This window comes from Camellia sinensis, chromosome 11 (assembly GCF_055761805.1).
Source record: "Camellia sinensis isolate YWXY chromosome 11, ASM5576180v1, whole genome shotgun sequence".
In the NCBI taxonomy this organism is placed as follows: domain Eukaryota; kingdom Viridiplantae; phylum Streptophyta; class Magnoliopsida; order Ericales; family Theaceae; genus Camellia; species Camellia sinensis.
Window position 1 is genome coordinate 3072869 of NC_138971.1, and position 27407 is coordinate 3100275.

Here is a 27407-nt window from a genome sequence, read left to right on the forward strand (position 1 = left end):
TGGTACGGAAACCCCGTATTTACATATCTGCCACTGTGCAGGAGAATCCGCATAGGTGTTCGAGTGTTCGAACCGTAATGCGCAAGAAATGGTATGTAAACCCCGTATTTACATATCTGTCATTGTGCAGGAGAATCCGCATAGGTGTTCGAGTGTTCGAACCGTAATGCGCAAGAAATGGTATGTAAACCCCGTATTTACATATCTGCCACTGTGCAGGAGAATCCGTATAGGTGTTCGAGTGTTCCAACCGTAATGCGCAAGAAATGGTACCGAAACCCCGTATTTACATATCTGCCACTGTGCAGGAGAATCCGTATAGGTGTTCGAGTGTTCGAACCGTAATGCGCAAGAAATGGTACCGAAACCCCGTATTTACATATCTGCCACTGTGCAGGAGAATCCGCATAGGTGTTCGAGTGTTCGAACCGTAATGCGCAAGAAATGGAATGTAAACCCCGTATTTACATATCTGCCACTGTGCAGGAGAATCCGCATAGGTGTTTGAGTGTTCGAACCGTAATGCGCAAGAAATGGTATGTAAACCCCGTATTTACATATCTGCCACTGTGCAGGAGAATCCGTATAGGTGTTCGAGTGTTCCAACCGTAATGCGCAAGAAATGGTACCGAAACCCCGTATTTACATATCTGCCACTGTGCAGGAGAATCCGTATAGGTGTTCGAGTGTTCGAACCGTAATGCGCAAGAAATGGTACCGAAACCCCGTATTTACATATCTGCCACTGTGCAGGAGAATCCGGATAGGTGTTCGAGTGTTCGAACCGTAATGCGCAAGAAATGGTACCGAAACCTCGTATTTACATATCTGCCACTGTGTAGGAGAATCGGCATAGGTGTTCGAGTGTTCGAACCGTAATGCGCAAGAAATGGTATGTAAACCCCGTATTTACATATCTGCAACTGTGCAGGAGAATCAGCATAGGTGTTCGAGTGTTCGAACCGTAATGCGCAAGAAATGGTATGTAAACCCCGTATTTACATATCTGCCACTGTGCAGGAGAATCCGTATAGGTGTTCGAGTGTTCCAACCGTAATGCGCAAGAAATGGTACCGAAACCCCATATTTACATATCTGCCACTGTGCAGGAGAATCCGTATAGGAGTTCGAGTGTTCGAACCGTAATGCGCAAGAAATGGTACCGAAATCCCGTATTTACATATCTGCCACTGTGTAGGAGAATCCGGATAGGTGTTCGAGTGTTCGAACCGTAATGCGAAAGAAATGGTACCGAAACCCCGTATTTACATATCTGCCACTGTGCAGGAGAATCTGCATAGGTGTTCGAGTGTTCGAACCGTATTGCGCAAGAAATGGTATGTAAACCCCGTATTTACATATCTGCCACTGTGCAGGAGAATCCGTATAGGTGTTCGAGTGTTCGAACCGTAATGCGCAAGAAATGGTACCGAAACCCCGTATTTACATATCTGCCACTGTGCAGGATAATCCGCATAGGTGTTCGAGTGTTCGAACCGTATTGCGCATGAAATGGTATGTGAACCCCGTATTTACATATCTGCCACTGTGTAGGAGAATCCGTATAGGTGTTCGAGTGTTCGAACCGTAATGCGCAAGAAATGGTATGTAAACCCCGTATTTACATATCTGCCACTTTGCAGGAGAATCCGTATAGGTGTTCGAGTGTTCCAACCGTAATGCGCAAGAAATGGTACCGAAACCCCGTATTTACATATCTGCCACTGTGCAGGAGAATCCGTATAGGTGTTCGAGTGTTCGAACCGTAATGCGCAAGAAATGGTACCGAAACCCCGTATTTACATATCTGCCACTGTGCAGGAGAATCCGGATAGGTGTTTGAGTGTTCGAACCGTAATGCGCAGGAAATGGTACCGAAACCCCGTATTTACATATCTGCCACTGTGCAGGAGAATCCGCATAGGTGTTCGAGTGTTCGAACCGTATTGCGCAAGAAATGGTACGTAAACCCCGTATTTACATATCTGCCACTGTGCAGGAGAATCCGTATAGGTGTTCGAGTGTTCGAACCGTAATGCGCAAGAAATGGTACGGAAACCCCGTATTTACATATCTGCCACTGTGCAGGAGAATCCGTATAGGTGTTCGAGTGTTCGAACCGTAATGCGCAAGAAATGGTACGGAAACCCCGTATTTACATATCTGCCACTGTGTAGGAGAATCTGTATAGCTGTTCGAGTGTTCGAACCGTAATGCGCAAGAAATGGTACCGAAACCCCGTATTTACATATCTGCCACTGTGTTGGAGAATCTGCATAGGTGTTCGAGTGTTCGAACCGTAATGCGCATGAAATGGTATGTAAACCCCGTATTTACATATCTGCCACTGTGCAAGAGAATCCGTATATGTGTTCGAGTGTTCGAACCGTAATGCGCAAGAAATGGTACGGAAACCCCGTATTTACATATCTGCCACTGTGCAGGAGAATCCGCATAGGTGTTCGAGTGTTCGAACCGTAATGCGCAAGAAATGGTATGTAAACCCCGTATTTACATATCTGCCACTGTGCAGGAGAATCCGTATAGGTGTTCGAGTGTTCCAACCGTAATGCGCAAGAAATGGTACCGAAACCCCGTATTTACATATCTGCCACTGTGCAGGAGAATCCGTATAGGTGTTCGAGTGTTCGAACCGTAATGCGCAAGAAATGGTACCGAAACACCGTATTTACATATCTGCCACTGTGCAGGAGAATCCGGATAGGTGTTCGAGTGTTCGAACCGTAATGCGCAAGAAATGGTACCGAAACCCCGTATTTACATATCTGCCACTGTGTAGGAGAATCGGCATAGGTGTTCGAGTGTTCGAACCGTAATGCGCAAGAAATGGTATGTAAACCCCGTATTTACATATCTGCAACTGTGCAGGAGAATCAGCATAGGTGTTCGAGTGTTCGAACCGTAATGCGCAAGAAATGGTATGTAAACCCCGTATTTACATATCTGCCACTGTGCAGGAGAATCCGTATAGGTGTTCGAGTGTTCCAACCGTAATGCGCAAGAAATGGTACCGAAACCCCGTCTTTACATATCTGCCACTGTGCAGGAGAATCCGTATAGGTGTTCGAGTGTTCGAACCGTAATGCGCAAGAAATGGTACCGAAATCCCGTATTTACATATCTGCCACTGTGTAGGAGAATCCGGATAGGTGTTCGAGTGTTCGAACCGTAATGCGAAAGAAATGGTACCGAAACCCCGTATTTACATATCTGCCACTGTGCAGGAGAATCTGCATAGGTGTTCGAGTGTTCGAACCGTATTGCGCAAGAAATGGTATGTAAACCCCGTATTTACATATCTGCCACTGTGCAGGAGAATCCGTATAGGTGTTCGAGTGTTCGAACCGTAATGCGCACGAAATGGTACCGAAACCCCGTATTTACGTATCTGCCACTGTGCAGGATAATCCGTATAGGTGTTCGAGTGTTCGAACCGTATTGCGCATGAAATGGTATGTAAACCCCGTATTTACATATCTGCCACTGTGCAGGAGAATCCGTATAGGTGTTCGAGTGTTCCAACCGTAATGCGCAGGAAATGGTACCGAAACCCCGTATTTACATATCTGCCACTGTGCAGGAGAATCCGTATAGGTGTTCGAGTGTTCGAACCGTAATGCGCAAGAAATGGTACCGAAACCCCGTATTTACATATCTGCCACTGTGCAGGAGAATCCGGATAGGTGTTCGAGTGTTCGAACCGTAATGCGCAAGAAATGGTACCGAAACCCCGTATTTACATATCTGCCACTGTGTGGGAGAATCGGCATAGGTGTTCGAGTGTTCGAACCGTAATGCGCAAGAAATGGTATGTAAACCCCGTATTTACATATCTGCAACTGTGCAGGAGAATCAGCATAGGTGTTCGAGTGTTCGAACCGTAATGCGCAAGAAATGGTATGTAAACCCCGTATTTACATATCTGCCACTGTGCAGGAGAATCCGTATAGGTGTTCGAGTGTTCCAACCGTAATGCGCAAGAAATGGTACCGAAACCCCGTCTTTACATATCTGCCACTGTGCAGGAGAATCCGTATAGGTGTTCGAGTGTTCGAACCGTAATTTGCAAGAAATGGTACCGAAATCCCGTATTTACATATCTGCCACTGTGTAGGAGAATCCGGATCGGTGTTCGAGTGTTCGAACCGTAATGCGAAAGAAATGGTACCGAAACCCCGTATTTACATATCTGCCACTATGCAGGAGAATCTGCATAGGTGTTCGAGTGTTCGAACCGTATTGCGCAAGAAATGGTATGTAAACCCCGTATTTACATATCTGCCACTGTGCAGGAGAATCCGTATAGGTGTTCGAGTGTTCGAACCGTAATGCGCAAGAAATGGTACCGAAATCCCGTATTTACATATCTGCCACTGTGTAGGAGAATCCGGATCGGTGTTCGAGTGTTCGAACCGTAATGCGAAAGAAATGGTACCGAAACCCCGTATTTACATATCTGCCACTATGCAGGAGAATCTGCATAGGTGTTCGAGTGTTCGAACCGTATTGCGCATGAAATGGTATGTGAACCCCGTATTTACATATCTGCCACTGTGTAGGAGAATCCGTATAGGTGTTCGAGTGTTCGAACCGTAATGCGCAAGAAATGGTATGTAAACCCCGTATTTACATATCTGCCACTTTGCAGGAGAATCCGTATAGGTGTTCGAGTGTTCCAACCGTAATGCGCAAGAAATGGTACCGAAACCCCGTATTTACATATCTGCCACTGTGGAGGAGAATCCGTATAGGTGTTCGAGTGTTCGAACCGTAATGCGCAAGAAATGGTACCGAAACCCCGTATTTACATATCTGCCACTGTGCAGGAGAATCCGGATAGGTGTTTGAGTGTTCGAACCGTAATGCGCAGGAAATGGTACCGAAACCCTGTATTTACATATCTGCCACTGTGCAGGAGAATCCGCATAGGTGTTCGAGTGTTCGAACCGTATTGCGCAAGAAATGGTACGTAAACCCCGTATTTACATATCTGCCACTGTGCAGGAGAATCCGTATAGGTGTTCGAGTGTTCGAACCGTAATGCGCAAGAAATGGTACGGAAACCCCGTATTTACATATCTGCCACTGTGCAGGAGAATCCGTATAGGTGTTCGAGTGTTCGAACCGTAATGCGCAAGAAATGGTACGGAAACCCCTTATTTACATATCTGCCACTGTGTAGGAGAATCTGTATAGCTGTTCGAGTGTTCGAACCGTAATGCGCAAGAAATGGTACCGAAACCCCGTATTTACATATCTGCCACTGTGTTGGAGAATCTGCATAGGTGTTCGAGTGTTCGAACCGTAATGCGCATGAAATGGTATGTAAACCCCGTATTTACATATCTGCCACTGTGCAAGAGAATCCGTAATGTGTTCGAGTGTTCGAACCGTAATGCGCAAGAAATGGTACGGAAACCCCGTATTTACATATCTGCCACTGTGCAGGAGAATCCGCATAGGTGTTCGAGTGTTCGAACCGTAATGCGCAAGAAATGGTATGTAAACCCCGTATTTACATATCTGCCACTGTGCAGGAGAATCCGTATAGGTGTTCGAGTGTTCCAACCGTAATGCGCAAGAAATGGTACCGAAACCCCGTATTTACATATCTGCCACTGTGCAGGAGAATCCGTATAGGTGTTCGAGTGTTCGAACCGTAATGCGCAAGAAATGGTACCGAAATCCCGTATTTACATATCTGCCACTGTGTAGGAGAATCCGGATCGGTGTTCGAGTGTTCGAACCGTAATGCGAAAGAAATGGTACCGAAACCCCGTATTTACATATCTGCCACTATGCAGGAGAATCGGCATAGGTGTTCGAGTGTTCGAACCGTATTGCGCATGAAATGGTATGTGAACCCCGTATTTACATATCTGCCACTGTGTAGGAGAATCCGTATAGGTGTTCGAGTGTTCGAACCGTAATGCGCAAGAAATGGTATGTAAACCCCGTATTTACATATCTGCCACTTTGCAGGAGAATCCGTATAGGTGTTCGAGTGTTCCAACCGTAATGCGCAAGAAATGGTACCGAAACCCCGTATTTACATATCTGCCACTGTGCAGGAGAATCCGTATAGGTGTTCGAGTGTTCGAACCGTAATGCGCAAGAAATGGTACCGAAACCCCGTATTTACATATCTGCCACTGTGCAGGAGAATCCGGATAGGTGTTTGAGTGTTCGAACCGTAATGCGCAGGAAATGGTACCGAAACCCTGTATTTACATATCTGCCACTGTGCAGGAGAATCCGCATAGGTGTTCGAGTGTTCGAACCGTATTGCGCAAGAAATGGTACGTAAACCCCGTATTTACATATCTGCCACTGTGCAGGAGAATCCGTATAGGTGTTCGAGTGTTCGAACCGTAATGCGCAAGAAATGGTACGGAAACCCCGTATTTACATATCTGCCACTGTGCAGGAGAATCCGTATAGGTGTTCGAGTGTTCGAACCGTAATGCGCAAGAAATGGTACGGAAACCCCGTATTTACATATCTGCCACTGTGTAGGAGAATCTGTATAGCTGTTCGAGTGTTCGAACCGTAATGCGCAAGAAATGGTACCGAAACCCCGTATTTACATATCTGCCACTGTGTTGGAGAATCTGCATAGGTGTTCGAGTGTTCGAACCGTAATGCGCATGAAATGGTATGTAAACCCCGTATTTACATATCTGCCACTGTGCAAGAGAATCCGTAATGTGTTCGAGTGTTCGAACCGTAATGCGCAAGAAATGGTACGGAAACCCCGTATTTACATATCTGCCACTGTGCAGGAGAATCCGCAAAGGTGTTCGAGTGTTCGAACCGTAATGCGCAAGAAATGGTATGTAAACCCCGTATTTACATATCTGCCACTGTGCAGGAGAATCCGTATAGGTGTTCGAGTGTTCCAACCGTAATGCGCAAGAAATGGTACCGAAACCCCGTATTTACATATCTGCCACTGTGCAGGAGAATCCGTATAGGTGTTCGAGTGTTCGAACCGTAATGCGCAAGAAATGGTACCGAAACCCCGTATTTACATATCTGCCACTGTGCAGGAGAATCCGGATAGGTGTTCGAGTGTTCGAACCGTAACGCGCAAGAAATGGTACCGAAACCCCGTATTTACATATCTGCCACTGTGTAGGAGAATCGGCATAGGTGTTCGAGTGTTCGAACCGTAATGCGCAAGAAATGGTATGTAAACCCCGTATTTACATATCTGCAACTGTGCAGGAGAATCAGCATAGGTGTTCGAGTGTTCGAACCGTAATGCGCAAGAAATGGTATGTAAACCCCGTATTTACATATCTGCCACTGTGCAGGAGAATCCGTATAGGTGTTCGAGTGTTCCAACCGTAATGCGCAAGAAATGGTACCGAAACCCCGTCTTTACATATCTGCCACTGTGCAGGAGAATCCGTATAGGTGTTCGAGTGTTCGAACCGTAATGCGCAAGAAATGGTACCGAAATCCCGTATTTACATATCTGCCACTGTGTAGGAGAATCCGGATTGGTGTTCGAGTGTTCGAACCGTAATGCGAAAGAAATGGTACCGAAACCCCGTATTTACATATCTGCCACTGTGCAGGAGAATCTGCATAGGTGTTCGAGTGTTCGAACCGTATTGCGCAAGAAATGGTATGTAAACCCCGTATTTACATATCTGCCACTGTGCAGGAGAATCCGTATAGGTGTTCGAGTGTTCGAACCGTAATGCGCAAGAAATGGTACCGAAACCCCGTATTTACGTATCTGCCACTGTGCAGGATAATCCGTATAGGTGTTCGAGTGTTCGAACCGTATTGCGCATGAAATGGTATGTAAACCCCGTATTTACATATCTGCCACTGTGCAGGAAAATCCGTATAGGTGTTCGAGTGTTCCAACCGTAATGCGCAGGAAATGGTACCGAAACCCCGTATTTACATATCTGCCACTGTGTAGGAGAATCCGTATAGGTGTTCGAGTGTTCGAACCGTAATGCGCAAGAAATGGTACCGAAACCCCGTATTTACATATCTGCCACTGTGCAGGAGAATCCGGATAGGTGTTCGAGTGTTCGAACCGTAATGCGCAAGAAATGGTACCGAAACCCCGTATTTACATATCTGCCACTGTGTGGGAGAATCGGCATAGGTGTTCGAGTGTTCGAACCGTAATGCGCAAGAAATGGTATGTAAACCCCGTATTTACATATCTGCAACTGTGCAGGAGAATCAGCATAGGTGTTCGAGTGTTCGAACCGTAATGCGCAAGAAATGGTATGTAAACCCCGTATTTACATATCTGCCACTGTGCAGGAGAATCCGTATAGGTGTTCGAGTGTTCCAACCGTAATGCGCAAGAAATGGTACCGAAACCCCGTCTTTACATATCTGCCACTGTGCAGGAGAATCCGTATAGGTGTTCGAGTGTTCGAACCGTAATGCGCAAGAAATGGTACCGAAATCCCGTATTTACATATCTGCCACTGTGTAGGAGAATCCGGATCGGTGTTCGAGTGTTCGAACCATAATGCGAAAGAAATGGTACCGAAACCCCGTATTTACATATCTGCCACTGTGCAGGAGAATCTGCATAGGTGTTCGAGTGTTCGAACCGTATTGCGCAAGAAATGGTATGTAAACCCCGTATTTACATATCTGCCACTGTGCAGGAGAATCCGTATAGGTGTTCGAGTGTTCGAACCGTAATGCGCAAGAAATGGTACCGAAACCCCGTATTTACGTATCTGCCACTGTGCAGGATAATCCGCATAGGTGTTCGAGTGTTCGAACCGTATTGCGCATGAAATGGTATGTAAACCCCGTATTTACATATCTGCCACTGTGTAGGAGAATCCGTATAGGTGTTCGAGTGTTCGAACCGTAATGCGCAAGAAATGGTATGTAAACCCCGTATTTACATATCTGCCACTGTGCAGGAGAATCCGTATAGGTGTTCGAGTGTTCCAACCGTAATGCGCAAGAAATGGTACCGAAACCCCGTATTTACATATCTGCCACTGTGCAGGAGAATCCGTATAGGTGTTCGAGTGTTCGAACCGTAATGCGCAAGAAATGGTACCGAAACCCCGTATTTACATATCTGCCACTGTGCAGGAGAATCCGGATAGGTGTTTGAGTGTTCGAACCGTAATGCGCAAGAAATGGTACCGAAACCCCGTATTTACATATCTGCCACTGTGCCGGAGAATCCGCATAGGTGTTCGAGTGTTCGAACCGTCTTGCGCAAGAAATGGTATGTAAACCCCGTATTTACATATCTGCCACTGTGCAGGAGAATCCGTATAGGTGTTCGAGTGTTCGAACCGTAATGCGCAAGAAATGGTATGGAAACCCCGTATTTACATATCTGCCACTGTGCAGGAGAATCCGTATAGGTGTTCGAGTGTTCGAACCGTAATGCGCAAGAAATGGTACGGAAACCCCGTATTTACATATCTGCCACTGTGTAGGAGAATCTGTATAGCTGTTCGAGTGTTCGAACCGTAATGCGCAAGAAATGGTACCGAAACCCCGTATTTACATATCTGCCACTGTGTAGGAGAATCTGCATAGGTGTTCGAGTGTTCGAACCGTAATGCGCATGAAATGGTATGTAAACCCCGTATTTACATATCTGCCACTGTGCAAGAGAATCCGTATATGTGTTCGAGTGTTCGAACCGTAATGCGCAAGAAATGGTACGGAAACCCCGTATTTACATATCTGCCACTGTGCAGGAGAATCCGCATAGGTGTTCGAGTGTTCGAACCGTATTGCGCAAGAAATGGTATGTAAACCCCGTATTTACATATCTGCCACTGTGCAGGAGAATCTGCATAGGTGTTCGAGTGTTCGAACCGTATTGCGCAAGAAATGGTATGTAAACCCCGTATTTACATATCTGCCACTGTGCAGGAGAATCCGTATAGGTGTTCGAGTGTTCCAACCGTAATGCGCAAGAAATGGTACCGAAACCCCGTATTTACATATCTGCCACTGTGCAGGAGAATCCGTATAGGTGTTCGAGTGTTCGAACCGTAATGCGCAAGAAATGGTACCGAAACCCCGTATTTACATATCTGCCACTGTGCAGGAGAATCCGCATAGGTGTTCGAGTGTTCGAACCGTAATGCGCAAGAAATGGTACCGAAACCCCGTATTTACATATCTGCCACTGTGCAGGAGAATCTGCATAGGTGTTCGAGTGTTCGAACCGTATTGCGCAAGAAATGGTATGTAAACCCCGTATTTACATATCTGCCACTGTGCAGGAGAATCCGTATAGGAGTTCGAGTGTTCGAACCGTAATGCGCAAGAAATGGTACCGAAACCCCGTATTTACATATCTGCCACTGTGCAGGAGAATCCGCATAGGTGTTCGAGTGTTCGAACCGTATTGCGCAAGAAATGGTATGTAAACCCCGTATTTACATATCTGCCACTGTGCAGGAGAATCCGTATAGGTGTTCGAGTGTTCGAACCGTAATGCGCAAGAAATGGTATGGAAACCCCGTATTTACATATCTGCCACTGTGCAGGAGAATCCGTATAGGTGTTCGAGTGTTCGAACCGTAATGCGCAAGAAATGGTATGTAAACCCCGTATTTACATATCTGCCACTGTGCAGGAGAATCCGTATAGGTATTCGAGTGTTCCAACCGTAATGCGCAAGAAATTGTACCGAAACCCCGTATTTACATATCTGCCACTGTGCAGGAGAATCCGTATAGGTGTTCGAGTGTTCGAACCGTAATGCGCAAGAAATGGTACCGAAACCCCGTATTTACATATCTGCCACTGTGCAGGAGTATCCGTATAGGTGTTCGAGTGTTCGAACCGTAATGCGGAAGAAATGGTACCGAAAGCCCGTATTTACATATCTGCCACTGTGCAGGAGAATCCGCATAGGTGTTCGAGTGTTCGAACCGTAATGCGCAAGAAATGGTATGTAAACCTCGTATTTACATATCTGCCACTGTGCAGGAGAATCCGCATAGGTGTTCGAGTGTTCGAACCGTAATGCGCATGAAATGGTATGTAAACCCTGTATTTACATATCTGCCACTGTGCAGGAGAATCCGTATATGTGTTCGAGTGTTCGAACCGTAATGCGCAAGAAATGGTATGTAAACCTCGTATTTACATATCTGCCACTGTGCATGAGAATCCGCATAGGTGTTCGAGTGTTCGAACCGTAATGCGCAAGAAATGGTATGTAAACCCCGTATTTACATATCTGCCACTGTGCAGGAGAATCCGCATAGGTGTTCGAGTGTTCGAACCGTAATGCGCAAGAAATGGTATGTAAACCCTGTATTTACATATCTGCCACTGTGCAGGAGAATCCGTATAGGTGTTCGAGTGTTCCAACCGTAATGCGCAAGAAACGGTACCGAAACCCCGTATTTACATATCTGCCACTGTGCAGGAGAATCCGTATAGGTGTTCGAGTGTTCGAACCGTAATGCGCAAGAAATGGTACCGAAACCCCGTATTTACATATCTGCCACTGTGCAGGAGAATCCGCATAGGTGTTCGAGTGTTCGAACCGTAATGCGCAAGAAATGGTACCGAAACCCCGTATTTACATATCTGCCACTGTGCAGGAGAATCTGCATAGGTGTTCGAGTGTTCGAACCGTATTGCGCAAGAAATGGTATGTAAACCCCGTATTTACATATCTGCCACTGTGCAGGAGAATCCGTATAGGTGTTCGAGTGTTCGAACCGTAATGCGCAAGAAGTGGTACCGAAACCCCGTATTTACATATCTGCCACTGTGCAGGATAATCCGTATAGGTGTTCGAGTGTTCGAACCGTAATGCGCAAGAAATGGTACCGAAACCCCGTATTTACATATCTGCCACTGTGCAGGAGAATCCGCATAGGTGTTCGAGTGTTCGAACTGTAATGCGCAAGAAATGGTATGTAAACCTCGTATTTACATATCTGCCACTGTGCAGGAGAATCCGCATAGGTGTTCGAGTGTTCGAACCGTAATGCGCAAGAAATGGTATGTAAACCCCGTATTTACATATCTGCCACTGTGCAGGAGAATCCGTATAGGTGTTCGAGTGTTCGAACCGTAATGCGCAAGAAATGGTACCGAAACCCCGTATTTACATATCTGCCACTGTGCAGGAGAATCCGTATAGGTGTTCGAGTGTTCGAACCGTAATGCGCAAGAAATGGTACCGAAACCCCGTATTTACATATCTGCCACTGTGCAGGAGAATCCGGATAGGTGTTCGAGTGTTCGAACCGTAATGCGCAAGAAATGGTACTGAAACCCCGTATTTACATATCTGCCACTGTGTAGGAGAATCGGCATAGGTGTTCGAGTGTTCGAACCGTAATGCGCAAGAAATGGTATGTAAACCCCGTATTTACATATCTGCAACTGTGCAGGAGAATCAGCATAGGTGTTCGAGTGTTCGAACCGTAATGCGCAAGAAATGGTATGTAAACCCCGTATTTACATATCTGCCACTGTGTAGGAGAATCGGCATAGGTGTTCGAGTGTTCCAACCGTAATGCGCAAGAAATGGTACCGAAACCCCGTATTTACATATCTGCCACTGTGCAGGAGAATCCGCATAGGTGTTCGAGTGTTCGAACCGTAATGCGCAAGAAATGGTACCGAAACCCCGTATTTACATATCTGCCACTGTGCAGGAGAATCCGGATAGGTGTTTGAGTGTTCGAACCGTAATGCGCAAGAAATGGTACCGAAACCCCGTATTTACATATCTGCCACTGTGCAGGAGAATCCGCATAGGTGTTCGAGTGTTCGAACCGTATTGCGCAAGAAATGGTATGTAAACCCCGTATTTACATATCTGCCACTGTGCAGGAGAATCCGTATAGGTGTTCGAGTGTTCGAACCGTAATGCGCAAGAAATGGTATGGAAACCCCGTATTTACATATCTGCCACTGTGCAGGAGAATCCGTATAGGTGTTCGAGTGTTCGAACCGTAATGCGCAAGAAATGGTACCGAAACCCTGTATTTACGTATCTGCCACTGTGTAGGAGAATCCGCATAGGTGTTCGAGTGTTCGAACCGTAATGCGCAAGAAATGGTATGTAAACCCCGTATTTACATATCTGCCACTGTGCAGGAGAATCCGTATATGTGTTCGAGTGTTCGAACCGTAATGCGCAAGAAATGGTACGGAAACCCCGTATTTACATATCTGCCACTGTGCAGGAGAATCCGCATAGGTGTTCGAGTGTTCGAACCGTAATGCGCAAGAAATGGTATGTAAACCCCGTATTTACATATCTGCCACTGTGCAGGAGAATCCGCATAGGTGTTCGAGTGTCCGAACCGTAATGCGCAAGAAATGGTATGTAAACCCCGTATTTACATATCTGCCACTGTGCAGGAGAATCCGTATAGGTGTTCGAGTGTTCCAACCGTAATGCGCAAGAAATGGTACCGAAACCCCGTATTTACATATCTGCCACTGTGCAGGAGAATCCGTATAGGTGTTCGAGTGTTCGAACCGTAATGCGCAAGAAATGGTACCGAAACCCCGTATTTACATATCTGCCACTGTGCAGGAGAATCCGCATAGGTGTTCGAGTGTTCGAACCGTAATGCGCAAGAAATGGTACCGAAACCCCGTATTTACATATCTGCCACTGTGCAGGAGAATCCGTATAGGTGTTCGAGTGTTCGAACCGTAATGCGCAAGAAATGGTACCGAAACCCCGTATTTACATATCTGCCACTGTGCAGGAGAATCCGGATAGGTGTTTGAGTGTTCGAACCGTAATGCGCAAGAAATGGTACCGAATCCCCGTATTTACATATCTGCCACTGTGCAGGAGAATCCGCATAGGTGTTCGAGTGTTCGAACCGTATTGCGCAAGAAATGGTATGTAAACCCCGTATTTACATATCTGCCACTGTGCAGGAGAATCCGTATAGGTGTTCGAGTGTTCGAACCGTAATGCGCAAGAAATGGTATGGAAACCCCGTATTTACATATCTGCCACTGTGCAGGAGAATCCGTATAGGTGTTCGAGTGTTCGAACCGTAATGCGCAAGAAATGGTACCGAAACCCTGTATTTACATATCTGCCACTGTGTAGGAGAATCCGCATAGGTGTTCGAGTGTTCGAACCGTAATGCGCAAGAAATGTTATGTAAACCCCGTATTTACATATCTGCCACTGTGCAGGAGAATCCGTATATGTGTTCGAGTGTTCGAACCGTAATGCGCAAGAAATGGTACGGAAACCCCGTATTTACATATCTGCCACTGTGCAGGAGAATCCGGATAGGTGTTCGAGTGTTCGAACCGTAATGCGCAAGAAATGGTACCGAAACCCCGTATTTACATATCTGCCACTGTGTAGGAGAATCGGCATAGGTGTTCGAGTGTTCGAACCGTAATGCGCAAGAAATGGTATGTAAACCCCGTATTTACATATCTGCAACTGTGCAGGAGAATCAGCATAGGTGTTCGAGTGTTCGAACCGTAATGCGCAAGAAATGGTATGTAAACCCCGTATTTACATATCTGCCACTGTGCAGGAGAATCCGTATAGGTGTTCGAGTGTTCCAACCGTAATGCGCAAGAAATGTTACCGAAACCCCGTATTTACATATCTGCCACTGTGCAGGAGAATCCGTATAGGTGTTCGAGTGTTCGAATCGTAATGCGCAAGAAATGGTACCGAAATCCCGTATTTACATATCTGCCACTGTGTAGGAGAATCCGGATAGGTGTTCGAGTGTTCGAACCGTAATGCGAAAGAAATGGTACCGAAACCCCGTATTTACATATCTGCCACTGTGCAGGAGAATCTGCATAGGTGTTCGAGTGTTCGAACCGTATTGCGCAAGAACTGGTATGGAAACCCCGTATTTACATATCTGCCACTGTGCAGGAGAATCCGTATAGGTGTTCGAGTGTTCGAACCGTAATGCGCAAGAAATGGTACCGAAACCCTGTATTTACATATCTGCCACTGTGTAGGAGAATCCGCATAGGTGTTCGAGTGTTCGAACCGTAATGCGCAAGAAATGGTATGTAAACCCCGTATTTACATATCTGCCACTGTGCAGGAGAATCCGTATAGGTGTTCGAGTGTTCGAACCGTAATGCGCAAGAAATGGTATGGAAACCCCGTATTTACATATCTGCCACTGTGCAGGAGAATCCGTATAGGTGTTCGAGTGTTCGAACCGTAATGCGCAAGAAATGGTACCGAAACCCTGTATTTACATATCTGCCACTGTGTAGGAGAATCCGCATAGGTGTTCGAGTGTTCGAACCGTAATGCGCAAGAAATGGTATGTAAACCCCGTATTTACTTATCTGCCACTGTGCAGGAGAATCCGTATATGTGTTCGAGTGTTCGAACCGTAATGCGCAAGAAATGGTACGGAAACCCCGTATTTACATATCTGCCACTGTGCAGGAGAATCCGGATAGGTGTTCGAGTGTTCGAACCGTAATGCGCAAGAATTGGTACCGAAACCCCGTATTTACATATCTGCCACTGTGTAGGAGAATCGGCATAGGTGTTCGAGTGTTCGAACCGTAATGCGCAAGAAATGGTATGTAAACCCCGTATTTACATATCTGCAACTGTGCAGGAGAATCAGCATAGGTGTTCGAGTGTTCGAACCGTAATGGGCAAGAAATGGTATGTAAACCCCGTATTTACATATCTGCCACTGTGCAGGAGAATCCGTATAGGTGTTCGAGTGTTCCAACCGTAATGCGCAAGGAATGTTACCGAAACCCCGTATTTACATATCTGCCACTGTGCAGGAGAATCCGTATAGGTGTTCGAGTGTTCGAACCGTAATGCGCAAGAAATGGTACCGAAATCCCGTATTTACATATCTGCCACTATGTAGGAGAATCCGGATAGGTGTTCGAGTGTTCGAACCGTAATGCGAAAGAAATGGTACCGAAACCCCGTATTTACATATCTGCCACTGTGCAGGAGAATCTGCATAGGTGTTCGAGTGTTCGAACCGTATTGCGCAAGAAATGGTATGTAAACCCCGTATTTACATATCTGCCACTGTGCAGGAGAATCCGTATAGGTGTTCGAGTGTTCGAACCGTAATGCGCAAGAAATGGTACCGAAACCCCGTATTTACATATCTGCCACTGTGCAGGAGAATCCGTATAGGTGTTCGAGTGTTCGAACCGTAATGCGCAAGAAATGGTATGGAAACCCCGTATTTACATATCTGCCACTGTGCAGGAGAATCCGTATAGGTGTTCGAGTGTTCGAACCGTAATGCGCAAGAAATGGTACGGAAACCCCGTATTTACATATCTGCCACTGTGTAGGAGAATCCGTATAGCTGTTCGAGTGTTCGAACCGTAATGCGCAAGAAATGGTACCGAAACCCCGTATTTACATATCTGCCACTGTGTAGGAGAATCCGCATAGGTGTTCGAGTGTTCGAACCGTAATGCGCAAGAAATGGTATGTAAATCCCGTATTTACATATCTGCCACTGTGCAGGAGAATCCGTATATGTGTTCGAGTGTTCGAACCGTAATGCGCAAGAAATGGTACGGAAACCCCGTATTTACATATCTGCCACTGTGCAGGAGAATCCGCATAGGTGTTCGAGTGTTCGAACCGTAATGCGCAAGAAATGGTATGTAAACCCCATATTTACATATCTGCCACTGTGCAGGAGAATCCGCATAGGTGTTCGAGTGTTCGAACCGTAATGCGCAAGAAATGGTATGTAAACCCCGTATTTACATATCTGCCACTGTGCAGGAGAATCCGTATAGGTGTTCGAGTGTTCCAACCGTAATGCGCAAGAAATGGTACCGAAACCCCGTATTTACATATCTGTCACTGTGCAGGAGAATCCGTATAGGTGTTCGAGTGTTCGAACCGTATTGCGCAAGAAATGGTACCGAAACCCCGTATTTACATATCTGCCACTGTGCAGGAGAATCCGGATAGGTGTTTGAGTGTTCGAACCGTAATGCGCAAGAAATGGTACCGAAACCCCGTATTTACATATCTGCCACTGTGCAGGAGAATCCGCATAGGTGTTCGAGTGTTCGAACCGTATTGCGCAAGAAATGGTATGTAAACCCCGTATTTACATATCTGCCACTGTGCAGGAGAATCCGTATAGGTGTTCGAGTGTTCGAACCGTAATGCGCAAGAAATGGTATGGAAACCCCGTATTTACATATCTGCCACTGTGCAGGAGAATCCGTATAGGTGTTCGAGGGTTCGAACCGTAATGCGCAAGAAATGGTACGGAAACCCCGTATTTACATATCTGCCACTGTGTAGGAGAATCCGTATAGCTGTTCGAGTGTTCGAACCGTAATGCGCAAGAAATGGTACCGAAACCCCGTATTTACATATCTGCCATTGTGTAGGAGAATCCACATAGGTGTTCGAGTGTTCGAACCGTAATGCGCAAAAAATGGTATGTAAACCCCGTATTTACATATCTGCCACTGTGCAGGAGAATCCGTATATGTGTTCGAGTGTTCGAACCGTAATGCGCAAGAAATGGTACGGAAACCCCGTATTTACATATCTGCCACTGTGCAGGAGAATCCGCATAGGTGTTCGAGTGTTCGAACCGTAATGCGCAAGAAATGGTATGTAAACCCCGTATTTACATATCTGCCACTGTGCAGGAGAATCCGCATAGGTGTTCGAGTGTTCGAACCGTAATGCGCAAGAAATGGTATGTAAACCCCGTATTTACATATCTGCCACTGTGCAGGAGAATCCGTATAGGTGTTCGAGTGTTCCAACCGTAATGCGCAAGAAATGGTACCGAAACCCCGTATTTACATATCTGCCACTGTGCAGGAGAATCCGTATAGGTGTTCGAGTGTTCGAACCGTAATGCGCAAGAAATGGTACCGAAACCCCGTATTTACATATCTGCCACTGTGCAGGAGAATCCGCATAGGTGTTCGAGTGTTCGAACCGTAATGCGCAAGAAATGGTACCGAAACCCCGTATTTACATATCTGCCACTGTGCAGGAGAATCTGCATAGGTGTTCGAGTGTTCGAACCGTATTGCGCAAGAAATGGTATGTAAACCCCGTATTTACATATCTGCCACTGTGCAGGAGAATCCGTATAGGTGTTCGAGTGTTCGAACCGTAATGCGCAAGAAGTGGTACCGAAACCCCGTATTTACATATCTGCCACTGTGCAGGATAATCCGCATAGGTGTTCGAGTGTTCGAACCGTATTGCGGATGAAATGGTATGTAAACCCCGTATTTACATATCTGCCACTGTGTAGGAGAATCCGTATAGGTGTTCGAGTGTTCGAACCGTAATGCGTAAGAAATGGTATGTAAACCCCGTATTTACATATCTGCCACTGTGCAGGAGAATCCGTATAGGTGTTCGAGTGTTCCAACCGTAATGCGCAAGAAATGGTACCGAAACCCCGTATTTACATATCTGCCACTGTGCAGGAGAATCCGTATAGGTGTTCGAGTGTTCGAACCGTAATGCGCAAGAAATGGTACCGAAACCCCGTATTTACATATCTGCCACTGTGTAGGAGAATCCGGATAGGTGTTTGAGTGTTCGAACCGTAATGCGCAAGAAATGGTACCGAAACCCCGTATTTACATATCTGCCACTGTGCAGGAGAATCCGCATAGGTGTTCGAGTGTTCGAACCGTATTGCGCAAGAAATGGTATGTAAACCCCGTATTTACATATCTGCCACTGTGCAGGAGAATCCGTATAGGTGTTCGAGTGTTCGAACCGTAATGCGCAAGAAATGGTATGGAAACCCCGTATTTACATATCTGCCACTGTGCAGGAGAATCCGTATAGGTGTTCGAGTGTTCGAACCGTAATGCGCAAGAAATGGTACGGAAACCCCGTATTTACATATCTGCCACTGTGTAGGAGAATCCGTATAGCTGTTCGAGTGTTCGAACCGTAATGCGCAAGAAATGGTACCGAAACCCCGTATTTACATATCTGCCATTGTATAGGAGAATCCACATAGGTGTTCGAGTGTTCGAACCGTAATGCGCAAGAAATGGTATGTAAACCCTGTATTTACATATCTGCCACTGTGCAGGAGAATCCGTATATGTGTTCGAGTGTTCGAACCGTAATGCGCAAGAAATGGTACGGAAACCCCGTATTTACATATCTGCCACTGTGCAGGAGAATCCGCATAGGTGTTCGAGTGTTCGAACCGTAATGCGCAAGAAATGGTATGTAAACCCCGTATTTACATATCTGCCACTGTGCAGGAGAATCCGCATAGGTGTTCGAGTGTTCGAACCGTAATGCGCAAGAAATGGTATGTAAACCCCGTATTTACATATCTGCCACTGTGCAGGAGAATCCGTATAGGTGTTCGAGTGTTCCAACCGTAATGCGCAAGAAATGGTACCGAAACCCCGTATTTACATATCTGCCACTGTGCAGGAGAATCCGTATAGGTGTTCGAGTGTTCGAACCGTAATGCGCAAGAAATGGTACCGAAACCCCGTATTTACATATCTGCCACTGTGCAGGAGAATCCGCATAGGTGTTCGAGTGTTCGAACCGTAATGCGCAAGAAATGGTATGTAAACCTCGTATTTACATATCTGCCACTGTGCAGGAGAATCCGCATTGGTGTTCGAGTGTTCGAACCGTAATGCGCAAGAAATGGTATGTAAACCCCGTATTTACATATCTGCCACTGTGCAGGAGAATCCGTATAGGTGTTCGAGTGTTCCAACCGTAATGCGCAAGAAATGGTACCGAAACCCCGTATTTACATATCTGCCACTGTGCAGGAGAATCCGTATAGGTGTTCGAGTGTTCGAACCGTAATGCGCAAGAAATGGTACCGAAACCCCGTATTTACATATCTGCCACTGTGCAGGAGAATCCGCATAGGTGTTCGAGTGTTCGAACCGTAATGCGCAAGAAATGGTACTGAAACCCCGTATTTACATATCTGCCACTGTGTAGGAGAATCGGCATAGGTGTTCGAGTGTTCGAACCGTAATGCGCAAGAAATGGTATGTAAACCCCGTATTTACATATCTGCAACTGTGCAGGAGAATCAGCATAGGTGTTCGAGTGTTCGAACCGTAATGCGCAAGAAATGGTATGTAAACCCCGTATTTACATATCTGCCACTGTGTAGGAGAATCGGCATTGGTGTTCGAGTGTTCCAACCGTAATGCGCAAGAAATGGTACCGAAACCCCGTATTTACATATCTGCCACTGTGCAGGAGAATCCGTATAGGTGTTCGAGTGTTCGAACCGTAATGCGCAAGAAATGGTACCGAAACCCCGTATTTACATATCTGCCACTGTGCAAGAGAATCCGGATAGGTGTTTGAGTGTTCGAACCGTAATGCGCAAGAAATGGTACCGAAACCCCGTATTTACATATCTGCCACTGTGCAGGAGAATCCGCATAGTTGTTCGAGTGTTCGAACCGTATTGCGCAAGAAATGGTATGTAAACCCCGTATTTACATATCTGCCACTGTGCAGGAGAATCCGTATAGGTGTTCGAGTGTTCGAACCGTAATGCGCAAGAAATCGTATGGAAACCCCGTATTTACATATCTGCCACTGTGCAGGAGAATCCGTATAGGTGTTCGAGTGTTCGAACCGTAATGCGCAAGAAATGGTACCGAAACCCTGTATTTACATATCTGCCACTGTGTAGGAGAATCCGCATAGGTGTTCGAGTGTTCGAACCGTAATGCGCAAGAAATGGTATGTAAACCCCGTATTTACATATCTGCCACTGTGCAGGAGAATCCGTATATGTGTTCGAGTGTTCGAACCGTAATGCGCAAGAAATGGTACGGAAACCCCGTATTTACATATCTGCCACTGTGCAGGAGAATCCGCATAGGTGTTCGAGTGTTCGAACCGTAATGCGCAAGAAATGGTATGTAAACCCCGTATTTACATATCTGCCACTGTGCAGGAGAATCCGCATAGGTGTTCGAGTGTTCGAACCGTAATGCGCAAGAAATGGTATGTAAACCCCGTATTTACATATCTGCCACTGTGCAGGAGAATCCGTATAGGTGTTCGAGTGTTCCAACCGTAATGCGCAAGAAATGGTACCGAAACCCCGTATTTACATATCTGCCACTGTGCAGGAGAATCCGTATAGGTGTTCGAGTGTTCGAACCGTAATGCGCAAGAAATGGTACCGAAACCCCGTATTTACATATCTGCCACTATGCAGGAGAATCCGCATAGGTGTTCGAGTGTTCGAACCGTAATGCGCAAGAAATGCTACCGAAACCCCGTATTTACATATCTGCCACTGTGCAGGAGAATCCGTATAGGTGTTCGAGTGTTCGAACCGTAATGCGCAAGAAATGGTACCGAAACCCCGTATTTACATATCTGCCACTGTGCAGGAGAATCCGGATAGGTGTTGGAGTGTTCGAACCGTAATGCGCAAGAAATGGTACCGAAACCCCGTATTTACATATCTGCCACTGTGCAGGAGAATCCGTATAGGTGTTCGACTATTCGAACCGTATTGCGCAAGAAATGGTATGTAAACCCCGTATTTACATATCTGCCACTGTGCAGGAGAGTCCTTATAGGTGTTCGAGTATTCGAACCGTAATGCGCAAGAAATGGTATGGAAACCCCGTATTTACATATCTGCCACTGTGCAGGAGAATCCGTATAGGTGTTCGAGTGTTCGAACCGTAATGCGCAAGAAATGGTACCGAAACCCCGTATTTATATATCTGCCACTGTGTAGGAGAATCCGCATAGGTGTTCGAGTGTTCGAACCGTAATGCGCAAGAAATGGTATGTAAACCCCGTATTTACATATCTGCCACTGTGCAGGAGAATCCGTATATGTGTTCGAGTGTTCAAACCGTAATGCGCAAGAAATGGTACGGAAACCCCATATTTACATATCTGCCGCTGTGCAGGAGAATCCGGATAGGTGTTCGAGTGTTCGAACCGTAATGCGCAAGAAATGGTACCGAAACCCCATATTTACATATCTGCCACTGTGTAGGAGAATCGGCATAGGTGTTCGAGTGTTCGAACCGTAATGTGCAAGAAATGGTATGTAAACCCCGTATTTACATATCTGCAACTGTGCAGGAGAATCAGCATAGGTGTTCGAGTGTTCGAACCGTAATGCGCAAGAAATGGTATGTAAACCCCGTATTTACATATCTGCCACTGTGCAGGAGAATCCGTATAGGTGTTCGAGTGTTCGAACCGTAATGCGCAAGAAATGGTACCGAAACCCCGTATTTACAAATCTGCCACTGTGTAGGAGAATCCGTATAGGTGTTCGAGTGTTCGAACCGTAATGCGCAAGAAATGGTACCGAAATCCCGTATTTACATATCTGCCACTGTGTAGGAGAATCCGGATAGGTGTTCGAGTGTTCGAACCGTAATGCGAAAGAAATGGTACCGAAACCCCGTATTTACATATCTGCCACTGTGCAGGAGAATCTGCATTGGTGTTCGAGTGTTCGAACCGTATTGCGCAAGAAATGGTATGTAAACCCCGTATTTACATATCTGCCACTGTGCAGGAGAATCCGTATAGGTGTTCGAGTGTTCGAACCGTAATGCGCAAGAAATGGTACCGAAACCCCGTATTTACATATCTGCCACTGTGCAGGAGAATCCGTATAGGTGTTCGAGTGTTCGAACCGTAATGCGCAAGAAATGGTACCGAAACCCTGTATTTACATCTCTGCCACTGTGTAGGAGAATCCGCATAGGTGTTCGAGTGTTCGAACCGTAATGCGCAAGAAATGGTATGTAAACCCCGTATTTACATATCTGCCACTGTGCGGGAGAATCCGTATATGTGTTCGAGTGTTCGAACCGTAATGTGCAAGAAATGGTACGGAAACCCCGTATTTACATATCTGCCACTGTGCAGGAGAATCCGGATAGGTGTTCGAGTGTTCGAACCGTAATGCGCAAGAAATGGTACCGAAACCCCGTATTTACATATCTGCCACTGTGTAGGAGAATCGGCATAGGTGTTCGAGTGTTCGAACCGTAATGCGCAAGAAATGGTATGTAAACCCCGTATTTACATATCTGCAACTGTGCAGGAGAATCAGCATTGGTGTTCGAGTGTTCGAACCGTAATGCGCAAGAAATGGTATGTAAACCCCGTATTTACATATCTGCCACTGTGCAGGAGAATCCGTATAGGTGTTCGAGTGTTCCAACCGTAATGCGCAAGAAATGGTACCGAAACCCCGTATTTACATATCTGCCACTGTGCAGGAGAATCCGTATAGGTGTTCGAGTGTTCGAACCGTAATGCGCAAGAAATGGTACCGAAATCCCGTATTTACATATCTGCCACTGTGTAGGAGAATCCGGATAGGTGTTCGAGTGTTCGAACCGTAATGCGAAAGAAATGGTACCGAAACCCCGTATTTACATATCTGCCACTGTGCAGGAGAATCTGCATAGGTGTTCGAGTGTTCGAACCGTATTGCGCAAGAAATGGTATGTAAACCCCGTATTTACATATCTGCCACTGTGCAGGAGAATCCGTATAGGTGTTCGAGTGTTCGAACCGTAATGCGCAAGAAATGGTACCGAAACCCCGTATTTACATATCTGCCACTGTGCAGGAGAATCCGGATAGGTGTTCGAGTGTTCGAACCGTAATGCGAAAGAAATGGTACTGAAACCCCGTATTTACATATCTGCCACTGTGTAGGAGAATCGGCATAGGTGTTCGAGTGTTCGAACCGTAATGCGCAAGAAATGGTATGTAAACCCCGTATTTACATATCTGCAACTGTGCAGGAGAATCAGCATAGGTGTTCGAGTGTTCGAACCGTAATGCGCAAGAAATGGTATGTAAACCCCGTATTTACATATCTGCCACTGTGTAGGAGAATCGGCATAGGTGTTCGAGTGTTCCAACCGTAATGCGCAAGAAATGGTACCGAAACCCCGTATTTACATATCTGCCACTGTGCAGGAGAATCCGGATAGGTGTTTGAGTGTTCGAACCGTAATGCGCAAGAAATGGTACCGAAACCCCGTATTTACATATCTGCCACTGTGCAGGAGAATCCGCATAGGTGTTCGAGTGTTCGAACCGTATTGCGCATGAAATGGTATGTAAACCCCATATTTACATATCTGCCACTGTGCAGGAGAATCCGTATAGGTGTTCGAGTGTTCGAACCGTAATGCGCAAGAAATCGTATGGAAACCCCGTATTTACATATCTGCCACTGTGCAGGAGAATCCGTATAGGTGTTCGAGTGTTCGAACCGTGATGCGCAAGAAATGGTACCGAAACCCTGTATTTACATATCTGCCACTGTGTAGGAGAATCCGCATAGGTGTTCGAGTGTTCGAACCGTAATGCGCAAGAAATGGTATGTAAACCCCGTATTTACATATCTGCCACTGTGCAGGAGAATCCGTATATGTGTTCGAGTGTTCGAACCGTAATGCGCAAGAAATGGTACGGAAACCCCGTATTTACATATCTGCCACTGTGCAGGAGAATCCGCATAGGTGTTCAAGTGTTCGAACCGTAATGCGCAAGAAATGGTATGTAAACCCCGTATTTACATATCTGCCACTGTGCAGGGGAATCCGCATAGGTGTTCGAGTGTTCGAACCGTAATGCGCAAGAAATGGTATGTAAACCCCGTATTTACATATCTGCCACTGTGCAGGAGAATCCGTGTAGGTGTTCGAGTGTTCCAACCGTAATGCGCAAGAAATGGTACCGAAACCCCGTATTTACATATCTGCCACTGTGCAGGAGAATCCGTATAGGTGTTCGAGTGTTCGAACCGTAATGCGCAAGAAATGGTACTGAAACCCCGTATTTACATATCTGCCACTGTGCAGGAGAATCCGCATAGGTGTTCGAGTGTTCGAACCGTAATGTGCAAGAAATGGTACCGAAACCCCGTATTTACATATCTGCCACTGTGCAGGAGAATCCGTATAGGTGTTCGAGTGTTCGAACCGTAATGCGCAAGAAATGGTACCGAAACCCCGTATTTACATATCTGCCACTGTGCAGGAGAATCCGGATAGGTGTTTGAGTGTTCGAACCGTAATGCGCAAGAAATGGTACCGAAACCCCGTATTTACATATCTGCCACTGTGCAGGAGAATCCGCATAGGTGTTCGAGTGTTCGAACCGTATTGCGCAAGAAATGGTTTGTAAACCCCGTATTTACATATCTGCCACTGTGCAGGAGAATCCGTATAGGTGTTCGAGTGTTCGAACCGTAATGCGCAAAAAATGGTATGGAAACCCCGTATTTACATATCTGCCACTGTGCAGGAGAATCCGTATAGGTGTTCGAGTGTTCGAACCTTAATGCGCAAGAAATGGTACCGAAACCCTGTATTTACATATCTGCCACTGTGTAGGAGAATCCGCATAGGTGTTCGAGTGTTCGAACCGTAATGCGCAAGAAATGGTATGTAAACCCCGTATTTACATATCTGCCACTGTGCAGGAGAATCCGTATATGTGTTCGAGTGTTCGAACCGTAATGCGCAAGAAATGGTACGGAAACCCCGTATTTACATATCTGCCACTGTGCAGGAGAATCCGGATAGGTGTTCGAGTGTTCGAACCGTAATGCGCAAGAAATGGTACCGAAACCCCGTATTTACATATCTGCCACTGTGTAGGAGAATCGGCATAGGTGTTCGAGTGTTCGAACCGTAATGCGCAAGAAATGGTATGTAAACCCCGTATTTACATATCTGCAACTGTGCAGGAGAATCAGCATAGGTGTTCGAGTGTTCGAACCGTAATGCGCAAGAAATGGTATGTAAACCCTGTATTTACATATCTGCCACTGTGCAGGAGAATCCGTATAGGTGTTCGAGTGTTCGAACCGTAATGCGCAAGAAATGGTACCGAAACCCCGTATTTACATATCTGCCACTGTGCAGGAGAATCCGTATAGGTGTTCGAGTGTTCGAACCGTAATGCGCAAGAAATGGTACCGAAATCCCGTATTTACATATCTGCCACTGTGTAGGAGAATCCGGATAGGTGTTCGAGTGTTCGAACCGTAATGCGAAAGAAATGGTACCGAAACCCCGTATTTACATATCTGCCACTGTGCAGGAGAATCTGCATAGGTGTTCGAGTGTTCGAACCGTATTGCGCAAGAAATGGTATGTAAACCCCGTATTTACATATCTGCCACTGTGCAGGAGAATCCGTATAGGTGTTCGAGTGTTCGAACCGTAATGCGCAAGAAATGGTACCGAAACCCCGTATTTACATATCTGCCACTGTGCAGGAGAATCCGTATAGGTGTTCGAGTGTTCGAACCGTAATGCGCAAGAAATGGTACCGAAACCCTGTATTTACATATCTGCCACTGTGTAGGAGAATCCGCATAGGTGTTCGAGTGTTCGAACCGTAATGCGCAAGAAATGGTATGTAAACCCCGTATTTACATATCTGCCACTGTGCAGGAGAATCCGTATATGTGTTCGAGTCTTCGAACCGTAATGCGCAAGAAATGGTACGGAAACCCCGTATTTACATATCTGCCACTGTGCAGGAGAATCCGGATAGGTGTTCGAGTGTTCGAACCGTAATGCGCAAGAAATGGTACCGAAACCCCGTATTTACATATCTGCCACTGTGTAGGAGAATCGGCATAGGTGTTCGAGTGTTCGAACCGTAATGCGCAAGAAATGGTATGTAAACCCCGTATTTACATATCTGCAACTGTGCAGGAGAATCAGCATAGGTGTTCGAGTGTTCGAACCGTAATGCGCAAGAAATGGTATGTAAACCCCGTATTTACATATCTGCCACTGTGCAGGAGAATCCGTATAGGTGTTCGAGTGTTCGAACCGTGATGCGCAAGAAATGGTACCGAAACCCTGTATTTACATATTTGCCACTGTGTAGGAGAATCCGCATAGGTGTTCGAGTGTTCGAACCGTAATGCGCAAGAAATGGTATGTAAACCCCGTATTTACATATCTGCCACTGTGCAGGAGAATCCGTATATGTGTTCGAGTGTTCGAACTGTAATGCGCAAGAAATGGTACGGAAACCCCGTATTTACATATCTGCCACTGTGCAGGAGAATCCGCATAGGTGTTCGAGTGTTCGAACCGTAATGCGCAAGAAATGGTATGTAAACCCCGTATTTACATATCTGCCACTGTGCAGGGGAATCCGCATAGGTGTTCGAGTGTTCGAACCGTAATGCGCAAGAAATGGTATGTAAACCCCGTATTTACATATCTGCCACTGTGCAGGAGAATCCGTGTAGGTGTTCGAGTGTTCCAACCGTAATGCGCAAGAAATGGTACCGAAACCCCGTATTTACATATCTGCCACTGTGCAGGAGAATCCGTATAGGTGTTCGAGTGTTCCAACCGTAATGCGCAAG